At 52.7% G+C, this 22488-nt stretch overlaps 63 non-coding genes across 63 annotated transcripts; 32 read left to right on the top strand and 31 right to left on the bottom strand.

The window, feature by feature from the left end:
* Window positions 1-88: 88 nt before the first annotated feature.
* trnac-gca (transfer RNA cysteine (anticodon GCA)) lies at window positions 89-160 on the top strand. The gene has a single exon. It is a non-coding gene; the product is annotated as a tRNA-Cys (tRNA).
* A 311-nt stretch (window positions 161-471) lies between these two features.
* On the bottom strand, window positions 472-545 carry trnan-guu (transfer RNA asparagine (anticodon GUU)). Its single transcript has one exon. It is a non-coding gene; the product is annotated as a tRNA-Asn (tRNA).
* Window positions 546-660: 115 nt separating this feature from the next.
* trnak-cuu (transfer RNA lysine (anticodon CUU)) lies at window positions 661-733 on the top strand. Its single transcript has one exon. It is a non-coding gene; the product is annotated as a tRNA-Lys (tRNA).
* A 394-nt stretch (window positions 734-1127) lies between these two features.
* On the bottom strand, window positions 1128-1199 carry trnae-cuc (transfer RNA glutamic acid (anticodon CUC)). Its single transcript has one exon. It is a non-coding gene; the product is annotated as a tRNA-Glu (tRNA).
* A 188-nt stretch (window positions 1200-1387) lies between these two features.
* On the top strand, window positions 1388-1459 carry trnac-gca (transfer RNA cysteine (anticodon GCA)). Its single transcript has one exon. It is a non-coding gene; the product is annotated as a tRNA-Cys (tRNA).
* A 311-nt stretch (window positions 1460-1770) lies between these two features.
* trnan-guu (transfer RNA asparagine (anticodon GUU)) lies at window positions 1771-1844 on the bottom strand. Its single transcript has one exon. It is a non-coding gene; the product is annotated as a tRNA-Asn (tRNA).
* Window positions 1845-1959: 115 nt separating this feature from the next.
* trnak-cuu (transfer RNA lysine (anticodon CUU)) lies at window positions 1960-2032 on the top strand. The gene has a single exon. It is a non-coding gene; the product is annotated as a tRNA-Lys (tRNA).
* Window positions 2033-2426: 394 nt separating this feature from the next.
* trnae-cuc (transfer RNA glutamic acid (anticodon CUC)) lies at window positions 2427-2498 on the bottom strand. The gene has a single exon. It is a non-coding gene; the product is annotated as a tRNA-Glu (tRNA).
* A 188-nt stretch (window positions 2499-2686) lies between these two features.
* Window positions 2687-2758, top strand: trnac-gca (transfer RNA cysteine (anticodon GCA)). The gene has a single exon. It is a non-coding gene; the product is annotated as a tRNA-Cys (tRNA).
* A 308-nt stretch (window positions 2759-3066) lies between these two features.
* On the bottom strand, window positions 3067-3140 carry trnan-guu (transfer RNA asparagine (anticodon GUU)). The gene has a single exon. It is a non-coding gene; the product is annotated as a tRNA-Asn (tRNA).
* A 115-nt stretch (window positions 3141-3255) lies between these two features.
* On the top strand, window positions 3256-3328 carry trnak-cuu (transfer RNA lysine (anticodon CUU)). The gene has a single exon. It is a non-coding gene; the product is annotated as a tRNA-Lys (tRNA).
* Window positions 3329-3722: 394 nt separating this feature from the next.
* On the bottom strand, window positions 3723-3794 carry trnae-cuc (transfer RNA glutamic acid (anticodon CUC)). The gene has a single exon. It is a non-coding gene; the product is annotated as a tRNA-Glu (tRNA).
* Window positions 3795-3982: 188 nt separating this feature from the next.
* On the top strand, window positions 3983-4054 carry trnac-gca (transfer RNA cysteine (anticodon GCA)). Its single transcript has one exon. It is a non-coding gene; the product is annotated as a tRNA-Cys (tRNA).
* A 311-nt stretch (window positions 4055-4365) lies between these two features.
* trnan-guu (transfer RNA asparagine (anticodon GUU)) lies at window positions 4366-4439 on the bottom strand. The gene has a single exon. It is a non-coding gene; the product is annotated as a tRNA-Asn (tRNA).
* Window positions 4440-4554: 115 nt separating this feature from the next.
* On the top strand, window positions 4555-4627 carry trnak-cuu (transfer RNA lysine (anticodon CUU)). Its single transcript has one exon. It is a non-coding gene; the product is annotated as a tRNA-Lys (tRNA).
* Window positions 4628-5021: 394 nt separating this feature from the next.
* trnae-cuc (transfer RNA glutamic acid (anticodon CUC)) lies at window positions 5022-5093 on the bottom strand. The gene has a single exon. It is a non-coding gene; the product is annotated as a tRNA-Glu (tRNA).
* Window positions 5094-5281: 188 nt separating this feature from the next.
* On the top strand, window positions 5282-5353 carry trnac-gca (transfer RNA cysteine (anticodon GCA)). Its single transcript has one exon. It is a non-coding gene; the product is annotated as a tRNA-Cys (tRNA).
* Window positions 5354-5661: 308 nt separating this feature from the next.
* trnan-guu (transfer RNA asparagine (anticodon GUU)) lies at window positions 5662-5735 on the bottom strand. The gene has a single exon. It is a non-coding gene; the product is annotated as a tRNA-Asn (tRNA).
* Window positions 5736-5850: 115 nt separating this feature from the next.
* trnak-cuu (transfer RNA lysine (anticodon CUU)) lies at window positions 5851-5923 on the top strand. The gene has a single exon. It is a non-coding gene; the product is annotated as a tRNA-Lys (tRNA).
* A 394-nt stretch (window positions 5924-6317) lies between these two features.
* Window positions 6318-6389, bottom strand: trnae-cuc (transfer RNA glutamic acid (anticodon CUC)). Its single transcript has one exon. It is a non-coding gene; the product is annotated as a tRNA-Glu (tRNA).
* Window positions 6390-6577: 188 nt separating this feature from the next.
* trnac-gca (transfer RNA cysteine (anticodon GCA)) lies at window positions 6578-6649 on the top strand. The gene has a single exon. It is a non-coding gene; the product is annotated as a tRNA-Cys (tRNA).
* A 311-nt stretch (window positions 6650-6960) lies between these two features.
* Window positions 6961-7034, bottom strand: trnan-guu (transfer RNA asparagine (anticodon GUU)). Its single transcript has one exon. It is a non-coding gene; the product is annotated as a tRNA-Asn (tRNA).
* A 115-nt stretch (window positions 7035-7149) lies between these two features.
* trnak-cuu (transfer RNA lysine (anticodon CUU)) lies at window positions 7150-7222 on the top strand. Its single transcript has one exon. It is a non-coding gene; the product is annotated as a tRNA-Lys (tRNA).
* Window positions 7223-7616: 394 nt separating this feature from the next.
* Window positions 7617-7688, bottom strand: trnae-cuc (transfer RNA glutamic acid (anticodon CUC)). Its single transcript has one exon. It is a non-coding gene; the product is annotated as a tRNA-Glu (tRNA).
* Window positions 7689-7876: 188 nt separating this feature from the next.
* On the top strand, window positions 7877-7948 carry trnac-gca (transfer RNA cysteine (anticodon GCA)). Its single transcript has one exon. It is a non-coding gene; the product is annotated as a tRNA-Cys (tRNA).
* Window positions 7949-8259: 311 nt separating this feature from the next.
* Window positions 8260-8333, bottom strand: trnan-guu (transfer RNA asparagine (anticodon GUU)). Its single transcript has one exon. It is a non-coding gene; the product is annotated as a tRNA-Asn (tRNA).
* A 115-nt stretch (window positions 8334-8448) lies between these two features.
* On the top strand, window positions 8449-8521 carry trnak-cuu (transfer RNA lysine (anticodon CUU)). Its single transcript has one exon. It is a non-coding gene; the product is annotated as a tRNA-Lys (tRNA).
* Window positions 8522-8915: 394 nt separating this feature from the next.
* On the bottom strand, window positions 8916-8987 carry trnae-cuc (transfer RNA glutamic acid (anticodon CUC)). The gene has a single exon. It is a non-coding gene; the product is annotated as a tRNA-Glu (tRNA).
* A 188-nt stretch (window positions 8988-9175) lies between these two features.
* trnac-gca (transfer RNA cysteine (anticodon GCA)) lies at window positions 9176-9247 on the top strand. The gene has a single exon. It is a non-coding gene; the product is annotated as a tRNA-Cys (tRNA).
* Window positions 9248-9555: 308 nt separating this feature from the next.
* Window positions 9556-9629, bottom strand: trnan-guu (transfer RNA asparagine (anticodon GUU)). Its single transcript has one exon. It is a non-coding gene; the product is annotated as a tRNA-Asn (tRNA).
* Window positions 9630-9744: 115 nt separating this feature from the next.
* Window positions 9745-9817, top strand: trnak-cuu (transfer RNA lysine (anticodon CUU)). Its single transcript has one exon. It is a non-coding gene; the product is annotated as a tRNA-Lys (tRNA).
* A 394-nt stretch (window positions 9818-10211) lies between these two features.
* trnae-cuc (transfer RNA glutamic acid (anticodon CUC)) lies at window positions 10212-10283 on the bottom strand. Its single transcript has one exon. It is a non-coding gene; the product is annotated as a tRNA-Glu (tRNA).
* A 188-nt stretch (window positions 10284-10471) lies between these two features.
* trnac-gca (transfer RNA cysteine (anticodon GCA)) lies at window positions 10472-10543 on the top strand. Its single transcript has one exon. It is a non-coding gene; the product is annotated as a tRNA-Cys (tRNA).
* A 311-nt stretch (window positions 10544-10854) lies between these two features.
* trnan-guu (transfer RNA asparagine (anticodon GUU)) lies at window positions 10855-10928 on the bottom strand. The gene has a single exon. It is a non-coding gene; the product is annotated as a tRNA-Asn (tRNA).
* A 115-nt stretch (window positions 10929-11043) lies between these two features.
* On the top strand, window positions 11044-11116 carry trnak-cuu (transfer RNA lysine (anticodon CUU)). Its single transcript has one exon. It is a non-coding gene; the product is annotated as a tRNA-Lys (tRNA).
* Window positions 11117-11510: 394 nt separating this feature from the next.
* trnae-cuc (transfer RNA glutamic acid (anticodon CUC)) lies at window positions 11511-11582 on the bottom strand. The gene has a single exon. It is a non-coding gene; the product is annotated as a tRNA-Glu (tRNA).
* Window positions 11583-11770: 188 nt separating this feature from the next.
* On the top strand, window positions 11771-11842 carry trnac-gca (transfer RNA cysteine (anticodon GCA)). Its single transcript has one exon. It is a non-coding gene; the product is annotated as a tRNA-Cys (tRNA).
* Window positions 11843-12153: 311 nt separating this feature from the next.
* trnan-guu (transfer RNA asparagine (anticodon GUU)) lies at window positions 12154-12227 on the bottom strand. Its single transcript has one exon. It is a non-coding gene; the product is annotated as a tRNA-Asn (tRNA).
* Window positions 12228-12342: 115 nt separating this feature from the next.
* On the top strand, window positions 12343-12415 carry trnak-cuu (transfer RNA lysine (anticodon CUU)). Its single transcript has one exon. It is a non-coding gene; the product is annotated as a tRNA-Lys (tRNA).
* A 394-nt stretch (window positions 12416-12809) lies between these two features.
* trnae-cuc (transfer RNA glutamic acid (anticodon CUC)) lies at window positions 12810-12881 on the bottom strand. The gene has a single exon. It is a non-coding gene; the product is annotated as a tRNA-Glu (tRNA).
* A 188-nt stretch (window positions 12882-13069) lies between these two features.
* On the top strand, window positions 13070-13141 carry trnac-gca (transfer RNA cysteine (anticodon GCA)). The gene has a single exon. It is a non-coding gene; the product is annotated as a tRNA-Cys (tRNA).
* Window positions 13142-13452: 311 nt separating this feature from the next.
* Window positions 13453-13526, bottom strand: trnan-guu (transfer RNA asparagine (anticodon GUU)). The gene has a single exon. It is a non-coding gene; the product is annotated as a tRNA-Asn (tRNA).
* Window positions 13527-13641: 115 nt separating this feature from the next.
* On the top strand, window positions 13642-13714 carry trnak-cuu (transfer RNA lysine (anticodon CUU)). The gene has a single exon. It is a non-coding gene; the product is annotated as a tRNA-Lys (tRNA).
* Window positions 13715-14108: 394 nt separating this feature from the next.
* On the bottom strand, window positions 14109-14180 carry trnae-cuc (transfer RNA glutamic acid (anticodon CUC)). Its single transcript has one exon. It is a non-coding gene; the product is annotated as a tRNA-Glu (tRNA).
* A 188-nt stretch (window positions 14181-14368) lies between these two features.
* On the top strand, window positions 14369-14440 carry trnac-gca (transfer RNA cysteine (anticodon GCA)). Its single transcript has one exon. It is a non-coding gene; the product is annotated as a tRNA-Cys (tRNA).
* Window positions 14441-14751: 311 nt separating this feature from the next.
* On the bottom strand, window positions 14752-14825 carry trnan-guu (transfer RNA asparagine (anticodon GUU)). The gene has a single exon. It is a non-coding gene; the product is annotated as a tRNA-Asn (tRNA).
* A 115-nt stretch (window positions 14826-14940) lies between these two features.
* trnak-cuu (transfer RNA lysine (anticodon CUU)) lies at window positions 14941-15013 on the top strand. The gene has a single exon. It is a non-coding gene; the product is annotated as a tRNA-Lys (tRNA).
* Window positions 15014-15407: 394 nt separating this feature from the next.
* Window positions 15408-15479, bottom strand: trnae-cuc (transfer RNA glutamic acid (anticodon CUC)). The gene has a single exon. It is a non-coding gene; the product is annotated as a tRNA-Glu (tRNA).
* Window positions 15480-15667: 188 nt separating this feature from the next.
* Window positions 15668-15739, top strand: trnac-gca (transfer RNA cysteine (anticodon GCA)). The gene has a single exon. It is a non-coding gene; the product is annotated as a tRNA-Cys (tRNA).
* Window positions 15740-16050: 311 nt separating this feature from the next.
* On the bottom strand, window positions 16051-16124 carry trnan-guu (transfer RNA asparagine (anticodon GUU)). The gene has a single exon. It is a non-coding gene; the product is annotated as a tRNA-Asn (tRNA).
* Window positions 16125-16239: 115 nt separating this feature from the next.
* On the top strand, window positions 16240-16312 carry trnak-cuu (transfer RNA lysine (anticodon CUU)). Its single transcript has one exon. It is a non-coding gene; the product is annotated as a tRNA-Lys (tRNA).
* A 394-nt stretch (window positions 16313-16706) lies between these two features.
* On the bottom strand, window positions 16707-16778 carry trnae-cuc (transfer RNA glutamic acid (anticodon CUC)). Its single transcript has one exon. It is a non-coding gene; the product is annotated as a tRNA-Glu (tRNA).
* A 188-nt stretch (window positions 16779-16966) lies between these two features.
* trnac-gca (transfer RNA cysteine (anticodon GCA)) lies at window positions 16967-17038 on the top strand. The gene has a single exon. It is a non-coding gene; the product is annotated as a tRNA-Cys (tRNA).
* Window positions 17039-17349: 311 nt separating this feature from the next.
* Window positions 17350-17423, bottom strand: trnan-guu (transfer RNA asparagine (anticodon GUU)). Its single transcript has one exon. It is a non-coding gene; the product is annotated as a tRNA-Asn (tRNA).
* A 115-nt stretch (window positions 17424-17538) lies between these two features.
* trnak-cuu (transfer RNA lysine (anticodon CUU)) lies at window positions 17539-17611 on the top strand. Its single transcript has one exon. It is a non-coding gene; the product is annotated as a tRNA-Lys (tRNA).
* A 394-nt stretch (window positions 17612-18005) lies between these two features.
* On the bottom strand, window positions 18006-18077 carry trnae-cuc (transfer RNA glutamic acid (anticodon CUC)). Its single transcript has one exon. It is a non-coding gene; the product is annotated as a tRNA-Glu (tRNA).
* A 188-nt stretch (window positions 18078-18265) lies between these two features.
* Window positions 18266-18337, top strand: trnac-gca (transfer RNA cysteine (anticodon GCA)). The gene has a single exon. It is a non-coding gene; the product is annotated as a tRNA-Cys (tRNA).
* Window positions 18338-18627: 290 nt separating this feature from the next.
* trnan-guu (transfer RNA asparagine (anticodon GUU)) lies at window positions 18628-18701 on the bottom strand. The gene has a single exon. It is a non-coding gene; the product is annotated as a tRNA-Asn (tRNA).
* Window positions 18702-18816: 115 nt separating this feature from the next.
* trnak-cuu (transfer RNA lysine (anticodon CUU)) lies at window positions 18817-18889 on the top strand. Its single transcript has one exon. It is a non-coding gene; the product is annotated as a tRNA-Lys (tRNA).
* A 394-nt stretch (window positions 18890-19283) lies between these two features.
* Window positions 19284-19355, bottom strand: trnae-cuc (transfer RNA glutamic acid (anticodon CUC)). Its single transcript has one exon. It is a non-coding gene; the product is annotated as a tRNA-Glu (tRNA).
* A 188-nt stretch (window positions 19356-19543) lies between these two features.
* On the top strand, window positions 19544-19615 carry trnac-gca (transfer RNA cysteine (anticodon GCA)). Its single transcript has one exon. It is a non-coding gene; the product is annotated as a tRNA-Cys (tRNA).
* A 308-nt stretch (window positions 19616-19923) lies between these two features.
* On the bottom strand, window positions 19924-19997 carry trnan-guu (transfer RNA asparagine (anticodon GUU)). Its single transcript has one exon. It is a non-coding gene; the product is annotated as a tRNA-Asn (tRNA).
* Window positions 19998-20112: 115 nt separating this feature from the next.
* On the top strand, window positions 20113-20185 carry trnak-cuu (transfer RNA lysine (anticodon CUU)). The gene has a single exon. It is a non-coding gene; the product is annotated as a tRNA-Lys (tRNA).
* The last annotated feature ends 2303 nt before the right edge of the window (window positions 20186-22488 follow it).

Genomic DNA, 22488 nt, shown 5'->3' with positions numbered 1-22488 from the left:
CTAAGAGCTGGATGCTGCATAAAGAGTAGCCGCAGAGCGTGTATCAAAGTAGCTTGTGCTTCCACCTCATCTCCATTTCTTTGCCTGTGGGGGTATAGCTCAGTGGTAGAGCATTTGACTGCAGATCAAGAGGTCCTAGGTTCAAATCCTGGTGCCCCCTGAGTTGTTTCCACCGCGTGCCATCTAGGCTGTGCTTCTTGCCGTCGATACGGCATTCCTTGCTGGTCTCCGTTGTTTAACGTGAGTGCTGGCAATGTGAAAGGGTGCGACGGTCTCGGACCATGAGCAGCTATCTGAGTTGTGCCAGAGGCTCTTTCCACCATGGGTTTCTCCTGCCATGTACACCGGAAGCGAACTTCTTTGTTATTTCCTTCCGAGATCATCCGAGCTCATCTTGTGCTATTGTTACGAGAGTAAAAGGAGACTCATGGAGAGATCGTCTGCTCCAAATCAGAGAGGAATAGTAGAGCGCGTCCCCGGGTGGGCTTGAACCACCAACCTCTCGGTAAACAGCCGAGCGCGCTAACCAATTGCGCCACAGAGACAGCGAAGGCAACGGTACAGCTGTGCTTTATGGGGTTTGGAGTCAGAAGGCCCTTCTCAGAAAAGCGGCGGATCCGAAAGTAGCCGGTCCGGGGGTCAGTCTTTTGTTGTGTCGTGGCCCGGTTAGCTCAGTCGGTAGAGCATGAGACTCTTAATCTCAGGGTCGTGGGTTCGAGCCCCACGTTGGGCGTAGTCTTTTTGACGCATAGAAGCCCACCACCCTCCCAGACGTGAACGTGATGAGTCGTGCCGTCAATGAAAGATGATCGTGACTCACTCTGCCTTCTCGTGACAGGCCAGACAGGACCCTTCGTCTGCGTGGTGAATGCGCTGTGTTCTCCCATGCAAGTGGATGTCAGTGGTCCGTGCTGTCGTGCAGCTCTCTTGAAAATGCCCTGTTGCTCATTTGAGTGGCCGGTGAGTGAAAAACCAAAGAGTGAGAAGCAAGCTGAGGGCACAACCACACTGGGAATGCTGCGAGGACCTCGTCCAGGTCCCAGATGTCAGAAGCTAACAAAAAGGCTCACAATGGGAGGTGCAGGAAAACACACAAAAAAAAGAAGGACCCAAGAAGACCCCTGGAATTCCCTGACCGGGAATCGAACCCGGGCAGTGGCGGTGAGAGCGCCAAATCCTGACCACTAGACCACCAGGGACCCCACATGACATGGTGTTGCTCTCTGTCATACAGAAATACTCACAAGTGCCCCTTCAGGTCAGACCTGGCTTGGCCGTCAGTCCACTTCTTATTTTCGCCTAAGAGCTGGATGCTGCATAAAGAGTAGCCGCAGAGCGTGTATCAAAGTAGCTTGTGCTTCCACCTCATCTCCATTTCTTTGCCTGTGGGGGTGTAGCTCAGTGGTAGAGCATTTGACTGCAGATCAAGAGGTCCTAGGTTCAAATCCTGGTGCCCCCTGAGTTGTTTCCACCGCGTGCCATCTAGGCTGTGCTTCTTGCCGTCGATACGGCATTCCTTGCTGGTCTCCGTTGTTTAACGTGAGTGCTGGCAATGTGAAAGGGTGCGACGGTCTCGGACCATGAGCAGCTATCTGAGTTGTGCCAGAGGCTCTTTCCACCATGGGTTTCTCCTGCCATGTACACCGGAAGCGAACTTCTTTGTTATTTCCTTCCGAGATCATCCGAGCTCATCTTGTGCTATTGTTACGAGAGTAAAAGGAGACTCATGGAGAGATCGTCTGCTCCAAATCAGAGAGGAATAGGAGAGCGCGTCCCCGGGTGGGCTTGAACCACCAACCTCTCGGTTAACAGCCGAGCGCGCTAACCAATTGCGCCACAGAGACAGCGAAGGCAACGGTACAGCTGTGCTTTATGGGGTTTGGAGTCAGAAGGCCCTTCTCAGAAAAGCGGCGGATCCGAAAGTAGCCGGTCCGGGGGTCAGTCTTTTGTTGTGTCGTGGCCCGGCTAGCTCAGTCGGTAGAGCATGAGACTCTTAATCTCAGGGTCGTGGGTTCGAGCCCCACGTTGGGCGTGGTCTTTTTGACGCATAGAAGCCCACCACCCTCCCAGACGTGAACGTGATGAGTCGTGCCGTCAATGAAAGATGATCGTGACTCACTCTGCCTTCTCGTGACAGGCCAGACAGGACCCTTCGTCTGCGTGGTGAATGCGCTGTGTTCTCCCATGCAAGTGGATGTCAGTGGTCCGTGCTGTCGTGCAGCTCTCTTGAAAATGCCCTGTTGCTCATTTGAGTGGCCGGTGAGTGAAAAACCAAAGAGTGAGAAGCAAGCTGAGGGCACAACCACACTGGGAATGCTGCGAGGACCTCGTCCAGGTCCCAGAGGTCAGAAGCTAACAAAAAGGCTCACAATGGGAGGTGCAGGAAAACACACAAAAAAAAGAAGGACCCAAGAAGACCCCTGGAATTCCCTGACCGGGAATCAAACCCGGGCCGTGGCGGTGAGAGCGCCAAATCCTGACCACTAGACCACCAGGGACCCAACATGACATGGTGTTGCTCTCTGTCATACAGAAATACTCACAAGTGCCCCTTCAGGTCAGACCTGGCTTGGCCGTCAGTCCACTTCTTATTTTCGCCTAAGAGCTGGATGCTGCATAAAGAGTAGCCGCAGAGCGTGTATCAAAGTAGCTTGTGCTTCCACCTCATCTCCATTTCTTTGCCTGTGGGGGTATAGCTCAGTGGTAGAGCATTTGACTGCAGATCAAGAGGTCCTAGGTTCAAATCCTGGTGCCCCCTGAGTTGTTTCCACCGCGTGCCATCTAGGCTGTGCTTCTTGCCGTCGATACGGCATTCCTTGCTGGTCTCCGTTGTTTAACGTGAGTGCTGGCAATGTGAAAGGGTGCGACGGTCTCGGACCATGTGCAGCTATCTGAGTTGTGCCAGAGGCTCTTTCCACCATGGGTTTCTCCTGCCATGTACACCGGAAGCGAACTTCTTTATTTCCTTCCGAGATCATCCGAGCTCATCTTGTGCTATTGTTACGAGAGTAAAAGGAGACTCATGGAGAGATCGTCTGCTCCAAATCAGAGAGGAAAAGGAGAGCGCGTCCCCGGGTGGGCTTGAACCACCAACCTCTCGGTTAACAGCCGAGCGCGCTAACCAATTGCGCCACAGAGACAGCGAAGGCAGTGGTACAGCTGTGCTTTATGGGGTTTGGAGTCAGAAGGCCCTTCTCAGAAAAGCGGCGGATCCGAAAGTAGCCGGTCCGGGGGTCAGTCTTTTGTTGTGTCGTGGCCCGGCTAGCTCAGTCGGTAGAGCATGAGACTCTTAATCTCAGGGTCGTGGGTTCGAGCCCCACGTTGGGCGTAGTCTTTTTGACGCATAGAAGCCCACCACCCTCCCAGACGTGAACGTGATGAGTCGTGCCGTCAATGAAAGATGATCGTGACTCACTCTGCCTTCTCGTGACAGGCCAGACAGGACCCTTCGTCTGCGTGGTGAATGCGCTGTGTTCTCCCATGCAAGTGGATGTCAGTGGTCCGTGCTGTCGTGCAGCTCTCTTGAAAATGCCCTGTTGCTCATTTGAGTGGCCGGTGAGTGAAAAACCAAAGAGTGAGAAGCAAGCTGAGGGCACAACCACACTGGGAATGCTGCGAGGACCTCGTCCAGGTCCCAGATGTCAGAAGCTAACAAAAAGGCTCACAATGGGAGGTGCAGGAAAACACACAAAAAAAAGAAGGACCCAAGAAGACCCCTGGAATTCCCTGACCGGGAATCGAACCCGGGCAGTGGCGGTGAGAGCGCCAAATCCTGACCACTAGACCACCAGGGACCCCACATGACATGGTGTTGCTCTCTGTCATACAGAAATACTCACAAGTGCCCCTTCAGGTCAGACCTGGCTTGGCCGTCAGTCCACTTCTTATTTTCGCCTAAGAGCTGGATGCTGCATAAAGAGTAGCCGCAGAGCGTGTATCAAAGTAGCTTGTGCTTCCACCTCATCTCCATTTCTTTGCCTGTGGGGGTGTAGCTCAGTGGTAGAGCATTTGACTGCAGATCAAGAGGTCCTAGGTTCAAATCCTGGTGCCCCCTGAGTTGTTTCCACCGCGTGCCATCTAGGCTGTGCTTCTTGCCGTCGATACGGCATTCCTTGCTGGTCTCCGTTGTTTAACGTGAGTGCTGGCAATGTGAAAGGGTGCGACGGTCTCGGACCATGAGCAGCTATCTGAGTTGTGCCAGAGGCTCTTTCCACCATGGGTTTCTCCTGCCATGTACACCGGAAGCGAACTTCTTTGTTATTTCCTTCCGAGATCATCCGAGCTCATCTTGTGCTATTGTTACGAGAGTAAAAGGAGACTCATGGAGAGATCGTCTGCTCCAAATCAGAGAGGAATAGGAGAGCGCGTCCCCGGGTGGGCTTGAACCACCAACCTCTCGGTTAACAGCCGAGCGCGCTAACCAATTGCGCCACAGAGACAGCGAAGGCAACGGTACAGCTGTGCTTTATGGGGTTTGGAGTCAGAAGGCCCTTCTCAGAAAAGCGGCGGATCCGAAAGTAGCCGGTCCGGGGGTCAGTCTTTTGTTGTGTCGTGGCCCGGCTAGCTCAGTCGGTAGAGCATGAGACTCTTAATCTCAGGGTCGTGGGTTCGAGCCCCACGTTGGGCGTGGTCTTTTTGACGCATAGAAGCCCACCACCCTCCCAGACGTGAACGTGATGAGTCGTGCCGTCAATGAAAGATGATCGTGACTCACTCTGCCTTCTCGTGACAGGCCAGACAGGACCCTTCGTCTGCGTGGTGAATGCGCTGTGTTCTCCCATGCAAGTGGATGTCAGTGGTCCGTGCTGTCGTGCAGCTCTCTTGAAAATGCCCTGTTGCTCATTTGAGTGGCCGGTGAGTGAAAAACCAAAGAGTGAGAAGCAAGCTGAGGGCACAACCACACTGGGAATGCTGCGAGGACCTCGTCCAGGTCCCAGAGGTCAGAAGCTAACAAAAAGGCTCACAATGGGAGGTGCAGGAAAACACACAAAAAAAAGAAGGACCCAAGAAGACCCCTGGAATTCCCTGACCGGGAATCAAACCCGGGCCGTGGCGGTGAGAGCGCCAAATCCTGACCACTAGACCACCAGGGACCCAACATGACATGGTGTTGCTCTCTGTCATACAGAAATACTCACAAGTGCCCCTTCAGGTCAGACCTGGCTTGGCCGTCAGTCCACTTCTTATTTTCGCCTAAGAGCTGGATGCTGCATAAAGAGTAGCCGCAGAGCGTGTATCAAAGTAGCTTGTGCTTCCACCTCATCTCCATTTCTTTGCCTGTGGGGGTATAGCTCAGTGGTAGAGCATTTGACTGCAGATCAAGAGGTCCTAGGTTCAAATCCTGGTGCCCCCTGAGTTGTTTCCACCGCGTGCCATCTAGGCTGTGCTTCTTGCCGTCGATACGGCATTCCTTGCTGGTCTCCGTTGTTTAACGTGAGTGCTGGCAATGTGAAAGGGTGCGACGGTCTCGGACCATGTGCAGCTATCTGAGTTGTGCCAGAGGCTCTTTCCACCATGGGTTTCTCCTGCCATGTACACCGGAAGCGAACTTCTTTATTTCCTTCCGAGATCATCCGAGCTCATCTTGTGCTATTGTTACGAGAGTAAAAGGAGACTCATGGAGAGATCGTCTGCTCCAAATCAGAGAGGAAAAGGAGAGCGCGTCCCCGGGTGGGCTTGAACCACCAACCTCTCGGTTAACAGCCGAGCGCGCTAACCAATTGCGCCACAGAGACAGCGAAGGCAGTGGTACAGCTGTGCTTTATGGGGTTTGGAGTCAGAAGGCCCTTCTCAGAAAAGCGGCGGATCCGAAAGTAGCCGGTCCGGGGGTCAGTCTTTTGTTGTGTCGTGGCCCGGCTAGCTCAGTCGGTAGAGCATGAGACTCTTAATCTCAGGGTCGTGGGTTCGAGCCCCACGTTGGGCGTAGTCTTTTTGACGCATAGAAGCCCACCACCCTCCCAGACGTGAACGTGATGAGTCGTGCCGTCAATGAAAGATGATCGTGACTCACTCTGCCTTCTCGTGACAGGCCAGACAGGACCCTTCGTCTGCGTGGTGAATGCGCTGTGTTCTCCCATGCAAGTGGATGTCAGTGGTCCGTGCTGTCGTGCAGCTCTCTTGAAAATGCCCTGTTGCTCATTTGAGTGGCCGGTGAGTGAAAAACCAAAGAGTGAGAAGCAAGCTGAGGGCACAACCACACTGGGAATGCTGCGAGGACCTCGTCCAGGTCCCAGAGGTCAGAAGCTAACAAAAAGGCTCACAATGGGAGGTGCAGGAAAACACACAAAAAAAAGAAGGACCCAAGAAGACCCCTGGAATTCCCTGACCGGGAATCGAACCCGGGCCGTGGCGGTGAGAGCACCAAATCCTGACCACTAGACCACCAGGGACCCAACATGACATGGTGTTGCTCTCTGTCATACAGAAATACTCACAAGTGCCCCTTCCGGTCAGACCTGGCTTGGCCGTCAGTCCACTTCTTATTTTCGCCTAAGAGCTGGATGCTGCATAAAGAGTAGCCGCAGAGCGTGTATCAAAGTAGCTTGTGCTTCCACCTCATCTCCATTTCTTTGCCTGTGGGGGTATAGCTCAGTGGTAGAGCATTTGACTGCAGATCAAGAGGTCCTAGGTTCAAATCCTGGTGCCCCCTGAGTTGTTTCCACCGCATGCCATCTAGGCTGTGCTTCTTGCCGTCGATACGGCATTCCTTGCTGGTCTCCGTTGTTTAACGTGAGTGCTGGCAATGTGAAAGGGTGCGACGGTCTCGGACCATGAGCAGCTATCTGAGTTGTGCCAGAGGCTCTTTCCACCATGGGTTTCTCCTGCCATGTACACCGGAAGCGAACTTCTTTGTTATTTCCTTCCGAGATCATCCGAGCTCATCTTGTGCTATTGTTACGAGAGTAAAAGGAGACTCATGGAGAGATCGTCTGCTCCAAATCAGAGAGGAATAGGAGAGCGCGTCCCCGGGTGGGCTTGAACCACCAACCTCTCGGTTAACAGCCAAGCGCGCTAACCAATTGCGCCACAGAGACAGCGAAGGCAACGGTACAGCTGTGCTTTATGGGGTTTGGAGTCAGAAGGCCCTTCTCAGAAAAGCGGCGGATCCGAAAGTAGCCGGTCCGGGGGTCAGTCTTTTGTTGTGTCGTGGCCCGGCTAGCTCAGTCGGTAGAGCATGAGCCTCTTAATCTCAGGGTCGTGGGTTCGAGCCCCACGTTGGGCGTGGTCTTTTTGACGCATAGAAGCCCACCACCCTCCCAGACGTGAACGTGATGAGTCGTGCCGTCAATGAAAGATGATCGTGACTCACTCTGCCTTCTCGTGACAGGCCAGACAGGACCCTTCGTCTGCGTGGTGAATGCGCTGTGTTCTCCCATGCAAGTGGATGTCAGTGGTCCGTGCTGTCGTGCAGCTCTCTTGAAAATGCCCTGTTGCTCATTTGAGTGGCCGGTGAGTGAAAAACCAAAGAGTGAGAAGCAAGCTGAGGGCACAACCACACTGGGAATGCTGCGAGGACCTCGTCCAGGTCCCAGAGGTCAGAAGCTAACAAAAAGGCTCACAATGGGAGGTGCAGGAAAACACACAAAAAAAAGAAGGACCCAAGAAGACCCCTGGAATTCCCTGACCGGGAATCGAACCCGGGCAGTGGCGGTGAGAGCGCCAAATCCTGACCACTAGACCACCAGGGACCCCACATGACATGGTGTTGCTCTCTGTCATACAGAAATACTCACAAGTGCCCCTTCAGGTCAGACCTGGCTTGGCCGTCAGTCCACTTCTTATTTTCGCCTAAGAGCTGGATGCTGCATAAAGAGTAGCCGCAGAGCGTGTATCAAAGTAGCTTGTGCTTCCACCTCATCTCCATTTCTTTGCCTGTGGGGGTATAGCTCAGTGGTAGAGCATTTGACTGCAGATCAAGAGGTCCTAGGTTCAAATCCTGGTGCCCCCTGAGTTGTTTCCACCGCGTGCCATCTAGGCTGTGCTTCTTGCCGTCGATACGGCATTCCTTGCTGGTCTCCGTTGTTTAACGTGAGTGCTGGCAATGTGAAAGGGTGCGACGGTCTCGGACCATGAGCAGCTATCTGAGTTGTGCCAGAGGCTCTTTCCACCATGGGTTTCTCCTGCCATGTACACCGGAAGCGAACTTCTTTGTTATTTCCTTCCGAGATCATCCGAGCTCATCTTGTGCTATTGTTACGAGAGTAAAAGGAGACTCATGGAGAGATCGTCTGCTCCAAATCAGAGAGGAATAGGAGAGCACGTCCCCGGGTGGGCTTGAACCACCAACCTCTCGGTTAACAGCCAAGCGCGCTAACCAATTGCGCCACAGAGACAGCGAAGGCAACGGTACAGCTGTGCTTTATGGGGTTTGGAGTCAGAAGGCCCTTCTCAGAAAAGCGGCGGATCCGAAAGTAGCCGGTCCGGGGGTCAGTCTTTTGTTGTGTCGTGGCCCGGCTAGCTCAGTCGGTAGAGCATGAGACTCTTAATCTCAGGGTCGTGGGTTCGAGCCCCACGTTGGGCGTGGTCTTTTTGACGCATAGAAGCCCACCACCCTCCCAGACGTGAACGTGATGAGTCGTGCCGTCAATGAAAGATGATCGTGACTCACTCTGCCTTCTCGTGACAGGCCAGACAGGACCCTTCGTCTGCGTGGTGAATGCGCTGTGTTCTCCCATGCAAGTGGATGTCAGTGGTCCGTGCTGTCGTGCAGCTCTCTTGAAAATGCCCTGTTGCTCATTTGAGTGGCCGGTGAGTGAAAAACCAAAGAGTGAGAAGCAAGCTGAGGGCACAACCACACTGGGAATGCTGCGAGGACCTCGTCCAGGTCCCAGAGGTCAGAAGCTAACAAAAAGGCTCACAATGGGAGGTGCAGGAAAACACACAAAAAAAAGAAGGACCCAAGAAGACCCCTGGAATTCCCTGACCGGGAATCGAACCCGGGCCGTGGCGGTGAGAGCGCCAAATCCTGACCACTAGACCACCAGGGACCCAACATGACATGGTGTTGCTCTCTGTCATACAGAAATACTCACAAGTGCCCCTTCAGGTCAGACCTGGCTTGGCCGTCAGTCCACTTCTTATTTTCGCCTAAGAGCTGGATGCTGCATAAAGAGTAGCCGCAGAGCGTGTATCAAAGTAGCTTGTGCTTCCACCTCATCTCCATTTCTTTGCCTGTGGGGGTATAGCTCAGTGGTAGAGCATTTGACTGCAGATCAAGAGGTCCTAGGTTCAAATCCTGGTGCCCCCTGAGTTGTTTCCACCGCGTGCCATCTAGGCTGTGCTTCTTGCCGTCGATACGGCATTCCTTGCTGGTCTCCGTTGTTTAACGTGAGTGCTGGCAATGTGAAAGGGTGCGACGGTCTCGGACCATGTGCAGCTATCTGAGTTGTGCCAGAGGCTCTTTCCACCATGGGTTTCTCCTGCCATGTACACCGGAAGCGAACTTCTTTATTTCCTTCCGAGATCATCCGAGCTCATCTTGTGCTATTGTTACGAGAGTAAAAGGAGACTCATGGAGAGATCGTCTGCTCCAAATCAGAGAGGAAAAGGAGAGCGCGTCCCCGGGTGGGCTTGAACCACCAACCTCTCGGTTAACAGCCGAGCGCGCTAACCAATTGCGCCACAGAGACAGCGAAGGCAGTGGTACAGCTGTGCTTTATGGGGTTTGGAGTCAGAAGGCCCTTCTCAGAAAAGCGGCGGATCCGAAAGTAGCCGGTCCGGGGGTCAGTCTTTTGTTGTGTCGTGGCCCGGCTAGCTCAGTCGGTAGAGCATGAGACTCTTAATCTCAGGGTCGTGGGTTCGAGCCCCACGTTGGGCGTGGTCTTTTTGACGCATAGAAGCCCACCACCCTCCCAGACGTGAACGTGATGAGTCGTGCCGTCAATGAAAGATGATCGTGACTCACTCTGCCTTCTCGTGACAGGCCAGACAGGACCCTTCGTCTGCGTGGTGAATGCGCTGTGTTCTCCCATGCAAGTGGATGTCAGTGGTCCGTGCTGTCGTGCAGCTCTCTTGAAAATGCCCTGTTGCTCATTTGAGTGGCCGGTGAGTGAAAAACCAAAGAGTGAGAAGCAAGCTGAGGGCACAACCACACTGGGAATGCTGCGAGGACCTCGTCCAGGTCCCAGAGGTCAGAAGCTAACAAAAAGGCTCACAATGGGAGGTGCAGGAAAACACACAAAAAAAAGAAGGACCCAAGAAGACCCCTGGAATTCCCTGACCGGGAATCGAACCCGGGCCGTGGCGGTGAGAGCACCAAATCCTGACCACTAGACCACCAGGGACCCAACATGACAGGGTGTTGCTGTCTGTCATACAGAAATACTCACAAGTGCCCCTTCCGGTCAGACCTGGCTTGGCCGTCAGTCCACTTCTTATTTTCGCCTAAGAGCTGGATGCTGCATAAAGAGTAGCCGCAGAGCGTGTATCAAAGTAGCTTGTGCTTCCACCTCATCTCCATTTCTTTGCCTGTGGGGGTATAGCTCAGTGGTAGAGCATTTGACTGCAGATCAAGAGGTCCTAGGTTCAAATCCTGGTGCCCCCTGAGTTGTTTCCACCGCGTGCCATCTAGGCTGTGCTTCTTGCCGTCGATACGGCATTCCTTGCTGGTCTCCGTTGTTTAACGTGAGTGCTGGCAATGTGAAAGGGTGCGACGGTCTCGGACCATGAGCAGCTATCTGAGTTGTGCCAGAGGCTCTTTCCACCATGGGTTTCTCCTGCCATGTACACCGGAAGCGAACTTCTTTGTTATTTCCTTCCGAGATCATCCGAGCTCATCTTGTGCTATTGTTACGAGAGTAAAAGGAGACTCATGGAGAGATCGTCTGCTCCAAATCAGAGAGGAATAGGAGAGCGCGTCCCCGGGTGGGCTTGAACCACCAACCTCTCGGTTAACAGCCGAGCGCGCTAACCAATTGCGCCACAGAGACAGCAAAGGCAACGGTACAGCTGTGCTTTATGGGGTTTGGAGTCAGAAGGCCCTTCTCAGAAAAGCGGCGGATCCGAAAGTAGCCGGTCCGGGGGTCAGTCTTTTGTTGTGTCGTGGCCCGGCTAGCTCAGTCGGTAGAGCATGAGACTCTTAATCTCAGGGTCGTGGGTTCGAGCCCCACGTTGGGCGTGGTCTTTTTGACGCATAGAAGCCCACCACCCTCCCAGACGTGAACGTGATGAGTCGTGCCGTCAATGAAAGATGATCGTGACTCACTCTGCCTTCTCGTGACAGGCCAGACAGGACCCTTCGTCTGCGTGGTGAATGCGCTGTGTTCTCCCATGCAAGTGGATGTCAGTGGTCCGTGCTGTCGTGCAGCTCTCTTGAAAATGCCCTGTTGCTCATTTGAGTGGCCGGTGAGTGAAAAACCAAAGAGTGAGAAGCAAGCTGAGGGCACAACCACACTGGGAATGCTGCGAGGACCTCGTCCAGGTCCCAGAGGTCAGAAGCTAACAAAAAGGCTCACAATGGGAGGTGCAGGAAAACACACAAAAAAAAGAAGGACCCAAGAAGACCCCTGGAATTCCCTGACCGGGAATCGAACCCGGGCCGTGGCGGTGAGAGCACCAAATCCTGACCACTAGACCACCAGGGACCCAACATGACAGGGTGTTGCTCTCTGTCATACAGAAATACTCACAAGTGCCCCTTCCGGTCAGACCTGGCTTGGCCGTCAGTCCACTTCTTATTTTCGCCTAAGAGCTGGATGCTGCATAAAGAGTAGCCGCAGAGCGTGTATCAAAGTAGCTTGTGCTTCCACCTCATCTCCATTTCTTTGCCTGTGGGGGTATAGCTCAGTGGTAGAGCATTTGACTGCAGATCAAGAGGTCCTAGGTTCAAATCCTGGTGCCCCCTGAGTTGTTTCCACCGCGTGCCATCTAGGCTGTGCTTCTTGCCGTCGATACGGCATTCCTTGCTGGTCTCCGTTGTTTAACGTGAGTGCTGGCAATGTGAAAGGGTGCGACGGTCTCGGACCATGAGCAGCTATCTGAGTTGTGCCAGAGGCTCTTTCCACCATGGGTTTCTCCTGCCATGTACACCGGAAGCGAACTTCTTTGTTATTTCCTTCCGAGATCATCCGAGCTCATCTTGTGCTATTGTTACGAGAGTAAAAGGAGACTCATGGAGAGATCGTCTGCTCCAAATCAGAGAGGAATAGGAGAGCGCGTCCCCGGGTGGGCTTGAACCACCAACCTCTCGGTTAACAGCCGAGCGCGCTAACCAATTGCGCCACAGAGACAGCAAAGGCAACGGTACAGCTGTGCTTTATGGGGTTTGGAGTCAGAAGGCCCTTCTCAGAAAAGCGGCAGATCCGAAAGTAGCCGGTCCGGGGGTCAGTCTTTTGTTGTGTCGTGGCCCGGCTAGCTCAGTCGGTAGAGCATGAGACTCTTAATCTCAGGGTCGTGGGTTCGAGCCCCACGTTGGGCGTGGTCTTTTTGACGCATAGAAGCCCACCACCCTCCCAGACGTGAACGTGATGAGTCGTGCCGTCATTGAAAGATGTTCGTGACTCACTCTGCCTTCTCGTGACAGGCCAGACAGGACCCTTCGTCTGCGTGGTGAATGCGCTGTGTTCTCCCATGCAAGTGGATGTCAGTGGTCCGTGCTGTCGTGCAGCTCTCTTGAAAATGCCCTGTTGCTCATTTGAGTGGCCGGTGAGTGAAAAACCAAAGAGTGAGAAGCAAGCTGAGGGCACAACCACACTGGGAATGCTGCGAGGACCTCGTCCAGGTCCCAGAGGTCAGAAGCTAACAAAAAGGCTCACAATGGGAGGTGCAGGAAAACACACAAAAAAAAGAAGGACCCAAGAAGACCCCTGGAATTCCCTGACCGGGAATCGAACCCGGGCCGTGGCGGTGAGAGCACCAAATCCTGACCACTAGACCACCAGGGACCCAACATGACATGGTGTTGCTCTCTGTCATACAGAAATACTCACAAGTGCCCCTTCAGGTCAGACCTGGCTTGGCCGTCAGTCCACTTCTTATTTTCGCCTAAGAGCTGGATGCTGCATAAAGAGTAGCCGCAGAGCGTGTATCAAAGTAGCTTGTGCTTCCACCTCATCTCCATTTCTTTGCCTGTGGGGGTATAGCTCAGTGGTAGAGCATTTGACTGCAGATCAAGAGGTCCTAGGTTCAAATCCTGGTGCCCCCTGAGTTGTTTCCACCGCGTGCCATCTAGGCTGTGCTTCTTGCCGTCGATACGGCATTCCTTGCTGGTCTCCGTTGTTTAACGTGAGTGCTGGCAATGTGAAAGGGCGCGACGGTCTCGGACCATGAGCAGCTATCTGAGTTGTGCCAGAGGCTCTTTCCACCATGGGTTTCTCCTGCCGTGTACACCGGAAGCAAACTTCTTTGTTATTTCCTTCCGAGATCATCCGAGCTCATCTTGTGCTATTGTTACGAGAGTAAAAGGAGACTCATGGAGAGATCGTCTGCTCCAAATCAGAGAGGAAAAGGAGAGCGCATCCCCGGGTGGGCTTGAACCACCAACCTCTCGGTTAACAGCCGAGCGCACTAACCAATTGCGCCACAGAGACAGCGAAGGCAACGGTACAGCTGTGCTTTATGGGGTTTGGAGTCAGAAGGCCCTTCTCAGAAAAGCGGCGGATCCGAAAGTAGCCGGTCCGGGGGTCAGTCTTTTGTTGTGTCGTGGCCCGGCTAGCTCAGTCGGTAGAGCATGAGACTCTTAATCTCAGGGTCGTGGGTTCGAGCCCCACGTTGGGCGTGGTCTTTTTGACGCATAGAAGCCCACCACCCTCCCAGACGTGAACGTGATGAGTCGTGCCGTCAATGAAAGATGATCGTGACTCACTCTGCCTTCTCGTGACAGGCCAGACAGGACCCTTCGTCTGCGTGGTGAATGCGCTGTGTTCTCCCATGCAAGTGGATGTCAGTGGTCCGTGCTGTCGTGCAGCTCTCTTGAAAATGCCCTGTTGCTCATTTGAGTGGCCGGTGAGTGAAAAACCAAAGAGTGAGAAGCAAGCTGAGGGCACAACCACACTGGGAATGCTGCGAGGACCTCGTCCAGGTCCCAGAGGTCAGAAGCTAACAAAAAGGCTCACAATGGGAGGTGCAGGAAAACACACAAAAAAAAGAAGGACCCAAGAAGACCCCTGGAATTCCCTGACCGGGAATCGAACCCGGGCCGTGGCGGTGAGAGCGCCAAATCCTGACCACTAGACCACCAGGGACCCCACATGACATGGTGTTGCTCTCTGTCATACAGAAATACTCACTAGTGCCCCTTCAGGTCAGACCTGGCTTGGCCGTCAGTCCACTTCTTATTTTCGCCTAAGAGCTGGATGCTGCATAAAGAGTAGCCGCAGAGCGTGTATCAAAGTAGCTTGTGCTTCCACCTCATCTACATTTCTTTGCCTGTGGCGGTATAGCTCAGTGGTAGAGCATTTGACTGCAGATCAAGAGGTCCTAGGTTCAAATCCTGGTGCCCCCTGAGTTGTTTCCACCGCGTGCCATCTAGGCTGTGCTTCTTGCCGTCGATACGGCATTCCTTGCTGGTCTCCGTTGTTTAACGTGAGTGCTGGCAATGTGAAAGGGCGCGATGGTCTCGGACCATGAGCAGCTATCTGAGTTGTGCCAGAGGCTCTTTCCACCATGGGTTTCTCCTGCCGTGTACACCGGAAGCAAACTTCTTTGTTATTTCCTTCCGAGATCATCCGAGCTCATCTTGTGCTATTGTTACGAGAGTAAAAGGAGACTCATGGAGAGATCGTCTGCTCCAAATCAGAGAGGAATAGGAGAGCGCGTCCCCAGGTGGGCTTGAACCACCAACCTCTCGGTTAACAGCCGAGCGCGCTAACCAATTGCGCCACAGAGACAGCGAAGGCAACGGTACAGCTGTGCTTTATGGGGTTTGGAGTCAGAAGGCCCTTCTCAGAAAAGCGGCGGATCCGAAAGTAGCCGGTCCGGGGGTCAGTCTTTTGTTGTGTCGTGGCCCGGCTAGCTCAGTCGGTAGAGCATGAGACTCTTAATCTCAGGGTCGTGGGTTCGAGCCCCATGTTGGGCGTGGTCTTTTTGACGCATAGAAGCCCACCACCCTCCCAGACGTGAACGTGATGAGTCGTGCCGTCAATGAAAGATGATCGTGACTCACTCTGCCTTCTCGTGACAGGCCAGACAGGACCCTTCGTCTGCGTGGTGAATGCGCTGTGTTCTCCCATGCAAGTGGATGTCAGTGGTCCGTGCTGTCGTGCAGCTCTCTTGAAAATGCCCTGTTGCTCATTTGAGTGGCCGGTGAGTGAAAAACCAAAGAGTGAGAAGCAAGCTGAGGGCACAACCACACTGGGAATGCTGCGAGGACCTCGTCCAGGTCCCAGAGGTCAGAAGCTAACAAAAAGGCTCACAATGGGAGGTGCAGGAAAACACACAAAAAAAAGAAGGACCCAAGAAGACCCCTGGAATTCCCTGACCGGGAATCGAACCCGGGCAGTGGCGGTGAGAGTGCCAAATCCTGACCACTAGACCACCAGGGACCCCACATGACATGGTGTTGCTCTCTGTCATACAGAAATACTCACAAGTGCCCCTTCAGGTCAGACCTGGCTTGGCCGTCAGTCCACTTCTTATTTTCGCCTAAGAGCTGGATGCTGCATAAAGAGTAGCCGCAGAGCGTGTATCAAAGTAGCTTGTGCTTCCACCTCATCTACATTTCTTTGCCTGTGGCGGTATAGCTCAGTGGTAGAGCATTTGACTGCAGATCAAGAGGTCCTAGGTTCAAATCCTGGTGCCCCCTGAGTTGTTTCCACCGCGTGCCATCTAGGCTGTGCTTCTTGCCGTCGATACGGCATTCCTTGCTGGTCTCCGTTGTTTAACGTGAGTGCTGGCAATGTGAAAGGGCGCGATGGTCTCGGACCATGAGCAGCTATCTGAGTTGTGCCAGAGGCTCTTTCCACCATGGGTTTCTCCTGCCGTGTACACCGGAAGCAAACTTCTTTGTTATTTCCTTCCGAGATCATCCGAGCTCATCTTGTGCTATTGTTACGAGAGTAAAAGGAGACTCATGGAGAGATCGTCTGCTCCAAATCAGAGAGGAATAGGAGAGCGCGTCCCCAGGTGGGCTTGAACCACCAACCTCTCGGTTAACAGCCGAGCGCGCTAACCAATTGCGCCACAGAGACAGCGAAGGCAACGGTACAGCTGTGCTTTATGGGGTTTGGAGTCAGAAGGCCCTTCTCAGAAAAGCGGCGGATCCGAAAGTAGCCGGTCCGGGGGTCAGTCTTTTGTTGTGTCGTGGCCCGGCTAGCTCAGTCGGTAGAGCATGAGACTCTTAATCTCAGGGTCGTGGGTTCGAGCCCCATGTTGGGCGTGGTCTTTTTGACGCATAGAAGCCCACCACCCTCCCAGACGTGAACGTGATGAGTCGTGCCGTCAATGAAAGATGATCGTGACTCACTCTGCCTTCTCGTGACAGGCCAGACAGGACCCTTCGTCTGCGTGGTGAATGCGCTGTGTTCTCCCATGCAAGTGGATGTCAGTGGTCCGTGCTGTCGTGCAGCTCTCTTGAAAATGCCCTGTTGCTCATTTGAGTGGCCGGTGAGTGAAAAACCAAAGAGTGAGAAGCAAGCTGAGGGCACAACCACACTGGGAATGCTGCGAGGACCTCGTCCAGGTCCCAGAGGTCAGAAGCTAACAAAAAGGCTCACAATGGGAGGTGCAGGAAAACACACAAAAAAAAGAAGGACCCAAGAAGACCCCTGGAATTCCCTGACCGGGAATCGAACCCAGGCCGTGGCGGTGAGAGCGCCAAATCCTGACCACTAGACCACCAGGGACCCCACATGACATGGTGTTGCTCTCTGTCATACAGAAATACTCACAAGTGCCCCTTCAGGTCAGACCTGGCTTGGACGTCAGTCCACTTCTTATTTTCGCCTAAGAGCTGGATGCTGCATAAAGAGTAGCCGCAGAGCGTGTATCAAAGTAGCTTGTGCTTCCACCTCATCTCCATTTTTTTGCCTGTGGGGATATAGCTCAGTGGTAGAGCATTTGACTGCAGATCAAGAGGTCCTAGGTTCAAATCCTGGTGCCCCCTGAGTTGTTTCCACCGCGTGCCATCTAGGCTGTGCTTCTTGCCGTCGATACGGCATTCCTTGCTGGTCTCCGTTGTTTAACGTGAGTGCTGGCAATGTGAAAGGGCGCGACGGTCTCGGACCATGAGCAGCTATCTGAGTTGTGCCAGAGGCTCTTTCCACCATGGGTTTCTCCTGCCGTGTACACCGGAAGCAAACTTCTTTGTTATTTCCTTCCGAGATCATCCGAGCTCATCTTGTGCTATTGTTACGAGAGTAAAAGGAGACTCATGGAGAGATCGTCTGCTCCAAATCAGAGAGGAAAAGGAGAGCGCGTCCCCGGGTGGGCTTGAACCACCAACCTCTCGGTTAACAGCCGAGCGCGCTAACCAATTGCGCCACAGAGACAGTGAAGGCAACGGTACAGCTGTGCTTTATGGGGTTTGGAGTCAGAAGGCCCTTCTCAGAAAAGCGGCGGATCCGAAAGTAGCCAGTCCGGGGGTCAGTCTTTTGTTGTGTCGTGGCCCGGCTAGCTCAGTCGGTAGAGCATGAGACTCTTAATCTCAGGGTCGTGGGTTCGAGCCCCATGTTGGGCGTGGTCTTTTTGACGCATAGAAGCCCACCACCCTCCCAGACGTGAACGTGATGAGTCGTGCCGTCAATGAAAGATGATCGTGACTCACTCTGCCTTCTCGTGACAGGCCAGACAGGACCCTTCGTCTGCGTGGTGAATGCGCTGTGTTCTCCCATGCAAGTGGATGTCAGTGGTCCGTGCTGTCGTGCAGCTCTCTTGAAAATGCCCTGTTGCTCATTTGAGTGGCCGGTGAGTGAAAAACCAAAGAGTGAGAAGCAAGCTGAGGGCACAACCACACTGGGAATGCTGCGAGGACCTCGTCCAGGTCCCAGAGGTCAGAAGCTAACAAAAAGGCTCACAATGGGAGGTGCAGGAAAACACACAAAAAAAAGAAGGACCCAAGAAGACCCCTGGAATTCCCTGACCGGGAATCGAACCCGGGCCGTGGCGGTGAGAGCGCCAAATCCTGACCACTAGACCACCAGGGACCCCACATGACATGGTGTTGCTCTCTGTCATACAGAAATACTCACAAGTGCCCCTTCAGGTCAGACCTGGCTTGGCCGTCAGTCCACTTCTTATTTTCGCCTAAGAGCTGGATGCTGCATAAAGAGTAGCCGCAGAGCGTGTATCAAAGTAGCTTGTGCTTCCACCTCATCTCCATTTCTTTGCCTGTGGGGGTATAGCTCAGTGGTAGAGCATTTGACTGCAGATCAAGAGGTCCTAGGTTCAAATCCTGGTGCCCCCTGAGTTGTTTCCACCGCGTGCCATCTAGGCTGTGGTCCTTGCTGGTCTCCGTTGTTTAACGTGAGTGCTGGCAATGTGAAAGGGCGCGACGGTCTCGGACCATGAGCAGCTATCTGAGTTGTGCCAGAGGCTCTTTCCACCATGGGTTTCTCCTGCCGTGTACACCGGAAGCAAACTTCTTTGTTATTTCCTTCCGAGATCATCCGAGCTCATCTTGTGCTATTGTTACGAGAGTAAAAGGAGACTCATGGAGAGATCGTCTGCTCCAAATCAGAGAGGAAAAGGAGAGCGCGTCCCCGGGTGGGCTTGAACCACCAACCTCTCGGTTAACAGCCGAGCGCGCTAACCAATTGCGCCACAGAGACAGCGAAGGCAACGGTACAGCTGTGCTTTATGGGGTTTGGAGTCAGAAGGCCCTTCTCAGAAAAGCGGCGGATCCGAAAGTAGCTGGTCCGGGGGTCAGTCTTTTGTTGTGTCGTGGCCCGGCTAGCTCAGTCGGTAGAGCATGAGACTCTTAATCTCAGGGTCGTGGGTTCGAGCCCCACGTTGGGCGTGGTCTTTTTGACGCATAGAAGCCCACCACCCTCCCAGACGTGAACGTGATGAGTCGTGCCGTCAATGAAAGATGATCGTGACTCACTCTGCCTTCTCGTGACAGGCCAGACAGGACCCTTCGTCTGCGTGGTGAATGCGCTGTGTTCTCCCATGCAAGTGGATGTCAGTGGTCCGTGCTGTCGTGCAGCTCTCTTGAAAATGCCCTGTTGCTCATTTGAGTGGCCGGTGAGTGAAAAACCAAAGAGTGAGAAGCAAGCTGAGGGCACAACCACACTGGGAATGCTGCGAGGACCTCGTCCAGGTCCCAGAGGTCAGAAGCTAACAAAAAGGCTCACAATGGGAGGTGCAGGAAAACACACAAAAAAAAGAAGGACCCAAGAAGACCCCTGGAATTCCCTGACCGGGAATCGAACCCGGGCCGTGGCGGTGAGAGCGCCAAATCCTGACCACTAGACCACCAGGGACCCCACATGACACGGTGTTGCTCTCTGTCATACAGAAATACTCACAAGTGCCCCTTCAGGTCAGACCTGGCTTGGCCGTCAGTCCACTTCTTATTTTCGCCTAAGAGCTGGATGCTGCATAAAGAGTAGCCGCAGAGCGTGTATCAAAGTAGCTTGTGCTTCCACCTCATCTCCATTTCTTTGCCTGTGGGGGTATAGCTCAGTGGTAGAGCATTTGACTGCAGATCAAGAGGTCCTAGGTTCAAATCCTGGTGCCCCCTGAGTTGTTTCCACCGCGTGCCATCTAGGCTGTGCTTCTTGCCGTCGATACGGCATTCCTTGCTGGTCTCCGTTGTTTAACGTGAGTGCTGGCAATGTGAAAGGGTGCGACGGTCTCGGACCATGAGCAGCTATCTGAGTTGTGCCAGAGGCTCTTTCCACCATGGGTTTCTCCTGCCATGTACACCGGAAGCGAACTTCTTTATTTCCTTCCGAGATCATCCGAGCTCATCTTGTGCTATTGTTACGAGAGTAAAAGGAGACTCATGGAGAGATCGTCTGCTCCAAATCAGAGAGGAAAAGGAGAGCGCGTCCCCGGGTGGGCTTGAACCACCAACCTCTCGGTTAACAGCCGAGCGCGCTAACCAATTGCGCCACAGAGACAGCGAAGGCAACGGTACAGCTGTGCTTTATGGGGTTTGGAGTCAGAAGGCCCTTCTCAGAAAAGCGGCGGATCCGAAAGTAGCCGGTCCGGGGGTCAGTCTTTTGTTGTGTCGTGGCCCGGCTAGCTCAGTCGGTAGAGCATGAGACTCTTAATCTCAGGGTCGTGGGTTCGAGCCCCACGTTGGGCGTGGTCTTTTTGACGCATAGGAGCCCACCACCCTCCCAGACGTGAACGTGATGAGTCGTGCCGTCAATGAAAGATGATCGTGACTCACTCTGCCTTCTCGTGACAGGCCAGACAGGACCCTTCGTCTGCGTGGTGAATGCGCTGTGTTCTCCCATGCAAGTGGATGTCAGTGGTCCGTGCTGTCGTGCAGCTCTCTTGAAAATGCCCTGTTGCTCATTTGAGTGGCCGGTGAGTGAAAAACCAAAGAGTGAGAAGCAAGCTGAGTAAGTAAATCTTCAGTGGTAATTTTGCCAGGATGCCGTGGGCTTAGCTCTCATTCAGGTGCCAGAGGTCGGAAGTAATATCACCTACTGCTGCTACAGGCACCAATATGCACCGGTGACTAGGCTAGAAACTGGTGAAGACCATTGACAATTCGCTAAATATTAGGAACTAGGAGCAGCACGAGGCAGGTGATGGTCATAATCACTAAACACTATGGACTCAAACGTGAAGAATTGGCTTTCCAGTGACACCTGCTGGCCAAGCAGGATAATGAGACAGGGTAGGGGATGATCCTGAGAAATATCCTCTTTTTTCTCTAAATTTCCATTGAGATGTACGCTAATGTTTATATATTTTTTTGTTACACAATGATGTTAATGGGATTTTGGGTTAGGGTGAAACAGTGTCAAGTGTCAATTATGATGCTTGTTTACTTGAAATACTTTACCAGGATGGCCCGGAAACCTACCGTAAGACAAGCTAATTCAGCATAAAATAAATACTAGAACTCGTGGCCATCAGTGGAAAATATCGGGAGAATATTTTCAAACAAATTTGAGGAAGCACTTCTTTACACAGCATGTAGCTAGAGTATGGAATAGTCTTCCTGCTAGTGTAGCGGAAGCTAAAACCCTGGGTTCATTTAAATCAGAGCTAGATAAGATTTTAACAACTCTGAGCTATTAGTTAAGTTCTCCCCAAACGAGCTTGATGGGCCGAATGGCCTCCTCTTGTTTGTAAATTTCTTATGTTCTTTTATACTACGGGACCGTTGAATGCTTGAATCTGATTGGCTGACGAACGTTCTGAGGTGTGCAATTATTTTCAGGGAAACGCACGGCGAACGTAGTTCCAGGCAGCTCTCTTGACCGCATTACAGTTCCATATCACTTCGCATAGTTAACTGTAATAACGGAAATTAGCATACAGTACCTATACAATTAAATGAATAAATATACATGCACAAGCTTTTCTGTCTCATTACTGCAAACACACGTCCTTGCACACGCACACTACGGTTACACACTCACACAAAAAAGGTGTTGTCAGCGCTGCCCTGACGATTTTATCAGTTAGCCTAGTGTAGCAACTTAAAGGCTACACATGACATTTCTCACTAGCGAGGTAATAACAGCGCTGCATCTTAAAGCAGACTTACAGTTTAGAGACGGTGCTTCAGAACACTGTTGAGGGACACACAGAGGTAGCCTAATTCATACAAGCTCTCTCTCTCTCTCTCTGTTTCTCTTTCTCTGTGTCTCTCGCTCTCTTTCTAATAACTTCATTATTAACTGCATTAGTCTGCTATCAACGGCTCAAGCCTCCGTTGCCAGCTTTAAAATGACGTTTTGGAACTAGCAAAAGAGTCGTTGGATGAGATGCGGAAGAAATAATCCTACTCACAATAGCGATTTAAGTAGAAAAACCGGACGAATCCCTTGAAATATATCATCTGATCGATGTCTTGAGGTGTGGCAACCGTAGTATAAGCGGAATAATTGACTCCGGACCGTTGAATTATTAGAAAAATAATGCACACCCGAGGTGTAACGGCCACTTCACGTCGTGCATTATTTTTCTAATAATTCAACGGCCCGTCGTCAATTATTCCTTACATAACTGGTAGCTACTAATTGCCCCTAATAGGGGACTGGACTGTCTTCCATAGTGCAGCTTAAATTCCATGATAGGAACAACATTGTGGAGAATAGATGAGCTAGCTGTGTATCCTCTCTCTGCCCCCATTTGCAGCTGGTGTAGAGCAGGGGAGGGCCATCTTATTCAGAAAGGGCCGCTGTGTATGTGGTTTTTTGCTGCACCTCCCTAATTAGAGGACGGATTGGCCGATGAGTCCTCACACCTGGGTTTGAACTGCTGACCTAAAGGTCATCCCAAAAACCTGCACACGCAGTGGCCCTTAGAGGATAAGATTTTCTACCCTGGCATAGAGGCTGACTTCCCTGATGAACTGTCGCTTGTTGAAGGACCCATGTCTGATCCATGCCCTTGCAGGGTTGACAATTCTGACACATGTGGAGT

The sequence above is a fragment of the Paramormyrops kingsleyae genome, chromosome 18 (assembly GCF_048594095.1).
Source record: "Paramormyrops kingsleyae isolate MSU_618 chromosome 18, PKINGS_0.4, whole genome shotgun sequence".
Taxonomy (NCBI): Eukaryota; Metazoa; Chordata; class Actinopteri; order Osteoglossiformes; family Mormyridae; genus Paramormyrops; species Paramormyrops kingsleyae.
The sequence above is the reverse complement of the archived record's forward strand: the minus strand, read 5'-3'. Positions and strand labels throughout refer to the sequence as shown.